We start from the raw sequence: 10,654 nt of genomic DNA, 5'->3' as shown, positions 1-10,654 counted from the left end.
GCCACGGGATACACTGAGGCTGAGGTTTCTTTTCCTTTTGCTTGTCTCCCTCCCTCCCTTTCGTCCTTCTGCCTCTTTGTAACTCTTGCCCTCAGAATCAGGGCCTGAAGGCCAGGGCAGCCTTACCACTTCCCAGGCGATGGAAAGGGAATCATATATGTATATGTATGTGTATATGTATGTGTATGTGTATATGTATATGTATATATATATGTGTGTGCTCGTATATTTATATTTATATTATATATTATATATATAAATAATATGTTCTGCTTTGTTTTACCAAATATGCTCTGTATCTATTCAAAAGGAGAGGAGGAAGGGAAAGAGAAGGAAGAATAAAGAAATGAAGGGGAAAGGAAAGAGGAGAGAAGGAGGGAAAAGGAAAGTATTGCAGTCTTCATAGCCCTATCCTACTGTCACTCAAATAATCACACCACTTCTAAAAAATTTAACTTTTTAAAAGGAGAAAAATGATAGAATGCATTGTCCAGAGCTATGGTTATTTAGAGGAATCGGATGCACTCAGGATAGAACTTGGTAGATTACATAGCTATTTAGAATTGGAGCCCAAACTAGGATTTAGGTTTTTGTCTACATTTCCAAGAATCTTTCTGCAGCATGATTATGTAATTATATTCTTATGAAAGATTAAAGAACTATATTATAAAGTATGTAGGAAGGACATTTGCCAGGCAATTGGAATACCTTGCATTCAGCTGTCATGTGTATTTGCATTTCTGTGTAAATCAGGGCCACATATTTTCAAGACACTGAGATGCATGGAACAATTTTAAATGATCTTCACAGAGCAAAGCATTTAGATTGTATTTTTAATCCAACAATTTTGCACTGTAATATTTTGTGCTAGTTAGATAATACCCTGAGAGGCAAAGGGCTGAACATTTAAGTCACACCACTAAGGTGATAGCTTGTTCTGCAGGTTTTAAAAATAAATAAATAAATAAATAAATAAATAAATAAATAAAGAAAGAAAGAAAGAAAGAAAGAAAGAAAGAAAGAAAGAAGGAAAAAGAAAACAAACTCAGAACAGCAGAATTCAGAGCTCTGGATACTAACGCAATCAATTTTGAGTTCACACCACTTTCTTGCAGAAGGCAGCAGGTAAAGCATAGCTACGCCACCGTCTATTGAATAAGATGTCCCACTGAGGGGGAAATTAAATGTCTCCTGTCACATACCGCCTGGGTTGGCTCTGATTTACCTATTAAATATAAAACTTTCCCTCTCCAAGTAATAGTTTTGCAAGCAATAAATTGTTGGCAAGGAAAATGGCGAGATTTCTTTCTGCCCACGATCTTTCCCTTTGCCTTACCATGAGCTGATGTCCTGTTTGGCTGAAGGAGTGGTGATGGCATGTGTATGTCTCTGCTGATTCTTTGATAAAAGAACACACAGGGTTGTGGGACATTCTGTTCTTGGCTAAGACAACAGAGGACTGGACTGACTGCTCTCCTAACTTGGTGAGCCACTGGGCTGGAAAGATGAACAAAGGTGTGTGAATTCTGGTCTATTTTAGATTTAAATTGTTAATGGCATTTTAACAATTAAGAGACATCCATAGTCTCACTTTCCTTCTCCACCCACCTTGCTTTCCCCACCCTATCATCCAAAGATGAGAAAGTGATTTGCAAGTCCAGTGAACATACAACTAGCATCTGAGAATCCTGAATTTCTTAAAAGATAATTTTTACATTGTTCATCAGTATATTTTCTCCACAGTACTTGACATAACGCGGCCAACTCTAATGATATTAGAATGATAACACTTATCTCTAGAAGATTTTTATTGTTAATTGCAGCTCTGGCTCCTCTTTCCAAGTATATTTTATATAAATAATTCAGAATGTCTAAATAAAATGAGTTTTAAGATGAATGTTTCCCTCAATGAACACTGGAAATTAGACAGTGGGTGTGAGGGTGTAACTTATTATATTCCCACAGAGGAAAATCTGCGGGCAATTTCTATCAGCTGCTTGGTGATCAGGGATATGTCCGAATCGATGGAAAGCAGGGACTTGTGTAATTGGTGCAGAGGGGGGAATTGAACTTCTTCTGCTCCTGCTGTGAGCTGTCTGTCCTGATTCAGCAGTGAGGTTAGGTCACCCTAAGGCTCCTCCACATCAATTCCAGCCAGCCGCATCAATCAACGTACTCATTAAGCTCCCACAGGGCTGATGAAGTTGGAGAAAAAAATCCTTATTCTGCATCTCTCATACCAGGTTCTCTTCTGGGACTTAGTGTTTTCTTCTGTAAAATGGCATCTTGCTTTGACGAGGAACCATTCCATGAATTCTGAACTTTCTATCTATTCTCATCCTTAAAATATCATCCTATTATTATAAAAATATCCACAAAACAAAGAAAATGAAAAGAGAAAAATATGCAAGCTATTAACATCCAAAGCAATATTCTTTTAGATTTTTTATTCTGTATTTCTACACAAATAACTATGTCTGTATACATATGCATGTTTTATGTACCCGTTTTATGGAAGCATGTACTTCAAAAATGTAGTTATCTACTTTATGTATTAAATCATGCCCATGTTTCTATACTAAGTATAAATCTACATAGTTCTCAGTTGCTGTAGCAAATTTTATTATTTTATATACCGCAATGTATTTAGCCAATCTTTTATTGGTAGACATTTTCCAATCTTTGACATTCATATGCATATATTTTTCCTTATCTAAACAGATACTTATAAGTACAACTTTTACCTGTGAGTAAAATCAATATGTCAAAGCATGTGAACTTTTTATGTTTTATGTTTCTATTTTGTATACAGGTTCTGAGAAGAATGTCAGGGGCATGGAAGAGTTCATTACTCCTGATCCCTCGAGATTTACCAACATGACCTAGGTAGTATGGAAAAGAAATTTAAGTCCTATTTGGGCTGGATATTTTTAAATAGGACCTGGCTTTTGGTGTTAGCCCTTACCTTTGGGATATGGTCAACAATCCACATTCCTTGTATTTCAGACGTCACTATAATAGCCATCTTGGCTGTATGATCCTTGGCTGTTCTGATCCTTTCAGTGGTGATGCACAGACAGGCAATGTCCTCTGAATCTCCAAAAGACCCAGTAATTACCTAGCACAAGCAGATCTACTCTAAGTTCTAAACTGGCCTGACTAGCACTGTGAAAACTTATCAACATCACTCTGTTTTGAACTTATATTTCACTTCTTGTTCTTTATTGATTTCACTTTGGGTTGGAAAAAAAAAGTCAGTTAGTGATAATAGCATGAAGGGAGTATTGCCCAGTAGGAGAGGAGAGGATTTCATAATTCGGTCTCTTAGAGGAAGTGTGGTTAGTATAGGAAAGGCCTCTTGGGAGACATAGTATTGAAGCAGAGATTGGGTTAAAGGAGAGAACCAAACCTTGGGAAGATCAGGCAAGGGTCATCCATACAATGAGAAGTGTTAAGGAAAAATTCCTACACTGGAGGCATTCCTGGCATTTTAGGGGGGCAGGAAGCTTTCAAACAGGAAGCCAGTATGGCTGAGGTAGAATTAACAACAGAAGTAGTAGCTTGCTAGGAGATACTAAATATAACAGCATCAAGAAAAGATGCTGGCTAAACAGATATGATCAAGTACATTTTAGAGGGAGCTTAGAACATGCTAGAGTCGATCTGAATGTCCTATGTGTTTAGGGATACCACTGTAGAAATTGTAGGGTACAACTGAAAAAAATGAATCAAATATGGGCATAGATCCATATATGTAATACGTATAAATATAAGGATTTGGTGTTTGCTTATGTTCAGGTCCTGGTAGATGCAGGCACCAAGAATAGGCATATGTATTAGTTACTTCTCTGTTATGAAAAATACCATTACCCAAACAAATTAATGAAGAAAGACTTATTTTTGGTTTACAGTTTCAGGAGCTGAGAATTTATCAGGAGGCGGGTCAGGAAACACAGGCACCGAAGGCAGGATCAGGAACCGGCAAAATCACATCATTAACCGTAAGCAAGAAACAGAGGGAGAAAAGTGAAAGACAAGAAGAATATGTGCTGTTGCAGTTTTTTTTCAATGTTCAGTTACCTTTAATGACCCACATCTTCCTTGAAGAGTAGATGCAGGCAGCTAGGTGACTAACAAGACATGTTCACTTGAAGATCTTGCCTTGATTGATGGCTTTTCCCATGTTCTGGAAGGCCCCCTCCCAAGAAAAGTACTCTCAAACCAGGATCTGGGTCTCCTGGATACCAGGATCCAGTTTCTGCCATATGTACAACTCATCGGCCACCTGCCGATCTGGACTTAGCTGGGGATAAAACAAAACAAAACAAACAAACAAAAACAGTTTCTGCCTTTGGCCAGTCACCAAGAGTGCTGACACACCTGAGAGCAGAGGTAAGACCACCTCCTCTGCTCTGAGCACCCAGCCTGCAAGCCTCAAAACACACAAACCCAGGAGCAGACTGGGACAAGGACCCTTCAGGTTTCTGCCTGCATCTGAAGCTGAACCTGTCCCACAGGTCTCTGTACTAAAAATCCTGTGGGGTAGAGAGCTGGACTCTCAGAAGTGCAGACATTCCTGAGAGCTGAGGGGAGATCTCCACTTCTGCTCACGTTTCTGGCCCAAGAGGACCCAACAAAGTGCTCTCTGGGTAGAGGAAGCTAGGAGCCGTCAGGGGCAAGACCCGTCTGGTTTCTGCCTCTGCCCAGAGCTGAAAGCCAATCACCAGGAGCATTGACAGACTTGAGAGCAGAGGTAAGACCAACTCATCTGTTCTGAGTGAACCTCCTGGAGGCCTCAGGACACACAAACACAGGAGTAGTCTGGAGTAGAACTCTTCTGGTTTCTGCCTGTGCCCAGAGCTGAATCGGTCCCACAGCAATCTGTACCCAGATCCAGCTATAAGAAAACAGTTCTACAGGATTGCTGACACACAAGCTTACAGAAGGGTCAAGCCACTGTCAGAGACAGCAAGACAAGAAACACTACTCAATTCCTTGTATGAAGCCAAAATTACGCTCATATATAAACCACACAAAGACCCAACAAAGAGAACTTCAGACCAATTTCCCTTATGAATATCAACACAAAAATACACAATAAAATTCTCCCAAACCAAACCCAAGAACACATCAAAATGATCATCCATCATGATCAAGTAGACTTCATTCCAGAGATGCAGGGCTGGCTCAATATACTGAAATCCATCAAACCTACTCCACTATGTAATCAAACTCAAAGGAAAAAAAACCACATGATCATCTCATTAGATGCTGAGAAAGCATTTGACAAATTCAACACTCCTTCATGTTAAAAGTCTTGGAAAGATCAGGAATTCAAGGGCCATACCTTAACATAGTAAAAGAAATATACAACAAACCAGTAGCCAATATCAAACTAAATGGAGAGAAACTTGAAGCAATCTCACTAAACTCAGGGACTAGACAAGGCTGCCCACTCTCTCCCTACTTATTCAATATAGTTCTTGAAGTTCTAGCCAGAGCAATCAGACAACAAAAGAAGGTCAAAGGGATACAAATTGGAAAGGAAGAAGTCAAAATATCACTATTTGCAGATGATATGATAGTTTACTTAAGTGATCCCAAAAGTCCCACCAGAGAACTACTCAGCCTGATAAACACCTTCAGCAAAGTGGCTGAGTATAAAATTAACTCAAACAAGCAGTAGCCTTCCTCTACTCAAAGGATAAACAGACTGAGAAAGAAATTAGGGAAAAAGATACCCTTCACAATAGTCCCAAATAACATAAAATACCTCAGTGTGACTCTTACTAAGCAAGTGAAAGATCTATAGCACGAGAACTTCAAGTCTTTGAAGAAGGAAATTGAAGATATCAGAAGATGGAAAGATCTCCCACGCTATGGATTGGCAGGATTAATGGCCATTTAGTAAAAATGGCCATTTTGTCAAAAGCAATCTACAAATTCAATGCAATCCCCATCAAAATTCCAACTCAATTCTTCACAGCATTAGAAAGAGCAATTTGCAAATTCATCTGGGATATGAAAAAACCCAGGGGAGCGAAAACAATACTCAACAATAAAAGAACTTCAGGGGGAATCTCTATCCCTAACCTCAAGCTGTATAATGGAGCAATAGTGATAAAACTGTTTGGTACAAAGACAGGTAAATCAATGGAATAGAATTGAAGACCCAGAAATGAACCCACACACCAAGGTCACTTGATCTTTGACAAAGGAGCCAAAACCATCTAGTTGAAAAGAGATAGCATTTACAACAAATGGTGCTGGTTCAACTGGAGGTCAGTATGTAAAAGAATGCAAATCAACCCATTCTTAACACCCTGTACAAACCTTAAGTCCACCCAGATCAAAGACCTTCACATCAAACCAGATACACTCAAACTAATAGATGAAAAAGTGGGGAAAACCCTCGAACACATGAGCACTGCGGAAATTTTCTAAAACATAACACCAATGGCTTGTGCTCTAAGATCAAAAATCAACAAATGAGACCTCATAAAATTGCAAAGTTTCTGTGAGGCAAAGGACACTGTCATTAGGTCAAAATGGCAACCAACAGATTGGGAAAAGATCTTTACTCAGAGAGTCAAATAATCCTATTAAAAATGGGAAAATTCTCAGCTGAGGCATATTGAATGGCCAAGAAGCACCTAAAGAAATGTTCAATATCCTTCATCATCGGGGAAATGTAAATCAAAACAACCCTGAGATTCTACCTCACACCAGTCAGAATGGCTAAAATCGAAAACTCAGGTGACAACAGATGCTGGTGAGGATGTGGAGAAAGAGCAATACTCCTCATTGTTCGTGGGATTACAAGCTGGTACAATCACTCTGGAAATTAGTCTAGAGATTCCTCAGAAAATTGGTACTACCTGAGGATCCAGCTATACCACTCCTGGGCATCTACCCAAATGATGCTTCAACATACAACAAAGACACATGTTCACAGCAGCCTTATTTATAATAGCCAGAAGCTGGAAAGCACCAAGATGCCCTTTGACAGAGGAATGGATACAGAAATTGTACATCTACACAATGGAGTACTGCTCAGCTATCAAAAATAATGACTTCATGAAATTCATAGGCAAATGGATGGAACTAGAAAGTGTCATCCTGAGTGATGTAACCCAATCACAAAAAACACACATGGTATGTACTCACTAATAAGTGGATTTTAGCCCAAAAGCTCGAATTACCCAGATCACGTGAAGCTCAAGAAGAACAACTGAAGTGCACATGCTTCAGTCCTTAAACAGGGGAATAAAAATATTCATAGGTGATATGGAGACAAAATTTGGAGCAGAGACTGAGGAATACCCATTCAGACTCTGCCCCACCTGGTGATCCAGCCCATATATAGAGAAAGAGAGCCACCAAACCTAGACAGTATTCATGAAGGGAAGACTTGCAAGCTGACAGGAACCTAATATAGCTGTCTCCATAGCAGCTCAGCCAGAGCATGACAAATACAGAGGTGAATACTTATAGCAAACCACTGAACCGAGAACAGGGTCCCCATGGAGTAGTTAGAGAAAGGTTTGAAGGAACTGAAGGGGCTTGCAACCCCATAAGAACAACAATACACCAACCAACCATAGCTCCCAGGGACTAACCTACCCAAAGAGTATACATGGTCAGTCCCATGACTCTAGCTGCATATGTATGGTGCATTGTTGGACACCAATGGGAGGAGAAGCCCTTGGTCCTGTCAAGGCTGGACAACCACCCCCACCCAGTGTAGGAGAATTTCTGGGTGGGAAGGGGTGGGAAAGGGAGCTTATGGACTCGAAACCAGGAAAGGGGATAACATTTGAAATGCAAATTAAAAAATCCAAAAGAAAAAAGAAAAGGAAAAGAAACCCAAAACAAAACAGCACAGAGGCATGGGATTAGATACTGAACATCGAGATGCCATTTCTTCAAATTTTAGCTCCGAATATGACAGTGGATGCCAGGAGTTACACTGATGTGAACATGCTTCCTATGTTAAATCCAGAATTCTTCATACCCATTGGCCACAGTTCAAGACTCCTAGTGTCTGATATTATTGGCCACTATCCCCAGCACCTTCCTTACCGGAAAGACAAGCTCGTGGCCTCAGAAGACCCAAACATCAGAAATGGAGCTGCTGCTGTTTGTTCCAAAGTGGATAACTCTAGCAAAGGCACTCTTCCTGAGTTTGTCCAATTGCTGGAATATTTCAGTGATAAAGTTACAACTCATTAAGGTCTGGGTAAGCTCTTCAGCATACTACAGGGACCAGCCATCCTTATCAAAGTGTTCCTAAAACTATAGCAGCACCCCCAAGAGGGTGTCCTCACTGGAGTGCTTACGCTTAAACTTACCCAACACAAAGGTTCTCTTGGGCAGATGAATGAAAGGGTCCTTGGCCTTAGGCTCAGCAGCCAGTGCCTGCTCACACCCATCCATCTCTTCTTCAGACTCTGGGATAGCTGCCTTTCTTCCTCTTTCTGCTCAGCCTGGGGCTTCTGTTTCTCTACTCATGAACCCTTTTCTTTCCTTGGGTTATCCTTTTAAGGCTGGCTCTCTGCAAACTTCTTAGCATCAAACTTCTCACTAAGTTTTACCTCCCCTAAGATGGCCCTGAACTGGGGCTGGTTCATGCAGGTAAGGAACTATCAGTTGGTACTGGGGAAGGCCTGGTGAAGAGAAGTCTCCAAGACCTATTTTTAGAACCACAACAGGGTACAGACAACTGTGATATCAGCCAGTATCACTCGCTTACTCACTAGAAAAGTCCCTGTCTTCAAGTGAGTGTCCAGCAGCACCAGGATTCACTTCACCTCCTCTTTTGCATTTTCAGTATCCTGGTGTTGTGGTACATAATGCACAAGGTGGGGAACACTGAGGTGCTAGCTGAAGGAATGATGTCATTATCAACAAAGCTCACCCACTGCATCACCTGAGCTGCCACCTCTGGATTTCTTCCCTGCAGCTCCTCGTTGCTTACATAATAGGTGATGGCTTTGCTCTCAAACACACAGAATCCATCATCACCCTCAAATGCTGGAAAATTTCCTGCAGAAAATTTTAGGAGAAATTCAGGAGTGAGGTTGGTTTGACCAAAGTAGAAGGGGGATGTTGTGGAGAGCATGCAGGTCTGAGCCCCACTGTACTGAGCAAGAATGAGGGCCTTGAAGGCCCTCCAGTTTTCAAGGTATGTGTACAGAGTCCCAGCCACCATGATGATTCCACAGAGAAAGGGGATGGGGCTGTCAATTCTACCATAAAGTGAGCTACAAGGGCCCTACTGCAGTTTTAAGAGTGCTAATCCTTTCTCTATCCTAAATGAGATGCAGACTACAAGATTTGTTTAATGGGCTTTATGGCACAGTAGCTGAGCAGTTATTAATCTATTCCCCTAATCTAATCTGTCTATATCCCAGGCAAAATCCTTGAGATCCTTGAATTTTGCTATTGGTCTGGCGCACTCTGCTCCAGGTTTGTTCCCATGGTGGTTCCTGGACCCTCTTCTTGTGGCAAATTCTCCCTTTCTCTCTCTCCTTCTCCCCATTCCCTGGCTGGGATTGGAAGTCCAGCTCTATGTTCTCTTCTGCTTAGCCATTAGCTGATCAGATTTTATTGTCAAGTCGGAGAATAAATGAAGAGAAATGTTTACAGAATTTTCAGGCAGGAGATACTTAAAATAAGGATCACAATGCTATGTCTGGGTTGCAGTCAGATATGGGGGCAGAAAAATCAGCATTTGAATAATCTTTACACAGTGCACAACAATATTCTGACTATAACTATGGAATTTCAAAGCCCACCATCGGTGATGTATTTCTGCCAGCAAGGCTGTACCTCCTAAACCTTACTGAACAGTGCCACCAATTGGAGAAAAAGTATTCAAATACCTGAGACTGTGGAGGACATGTCTCATTCAAACCAGCACAGATGGTGATGAATCTCAACTGGGACAAAAGGCATTCATTGGATACTCAACTCCAGATCCTCTGCTGGGCTCTGGGTACCCTCAGAAAAATGTCATGAGGACTCTGAAAACTCTGAAAAGGAGTCTAAACAGTATCTTCCATGGTCACAGAATGCTCTAATGAGCATAATCTAGTGGCCTTGGAAAGACTATCCGGAAAGTGATCTCTGACTCTGCTTAAAAAGGAAATCAGTAAACCTCTCTATTTTGTATGAGACTTTATAATTGAATGTTTCATGGTGTGATGAGATTAAATATGATTGATTTTACATAATCACTTAGCAATGGATTGATGGGTTGATGGATGGGTGGGCGGATCAGTGATTGGATGATATTAAGGTCAGAAAAGTCTTTTCTTATTCCAATAGAAGACACATGTAGGCCAACCAGACCATAAACAAATGATGATCCTAAGGAGGGAACAAGAATTAACAATTTCACAGGTCTTCCTGGTTGCTGCCGCCACAGAGAGCCCGTGGGCAGCACCCCGCGAGCAAACTTGAGCCTCGGGACCACGGGTAAGACCAACTTGTCTGCTGCAAGAAAGCTGCCTGGTGAAATCGGGACACACAGAGGCAGAATTCCTCTAGGACCGGGCACGTCCTGTGTTTACCGGAAGTCCCACACCCCCGGATCCCGGCCCGCAGCAGCTCTCTGCTCCCAGACCCCGTGGGAAAGAGACCTCACCACCTG

At 41.2% G+C, this 10,654-nt stretch overlaps 1 pseudogene; it reads right to left on the bottom strand.

The window, feature by feature from the left end:
- Positions 1 to 4,144: 4,144 nt before the first annotated feature.
- On the bottom strand, positions 4,145 to 9,211 carry Eef1g-ps15 (eukaryotic translation elongation factor 1 gamma, pseudogene 15; annotated as a pseudogene).
- Between the last annotated feature and the right edge of the window lie 1,443 nt (positions 9,212 to 10,654).

The sequence above is a fragment of the Rattus norvegicus genome, chromosome 4, assembly GCF_021556685.1.
Source record: "Rattus norvegicus strain SHRSP/BbbUtx chromosome 4, alternate assembly SHRSP_T2T, whole genome shotgun sequence".
NCBI lineage: Eukaryota > Metazoa > Chordata > Mammalia > Rodentia > Muridae > Rattus > Rattus norvegicus.
The sequence above is the reverse complement of the archived record's forward strand: the minus strand, read 5'-3'. Positions and strand labels throughout refer to the sequence as shown.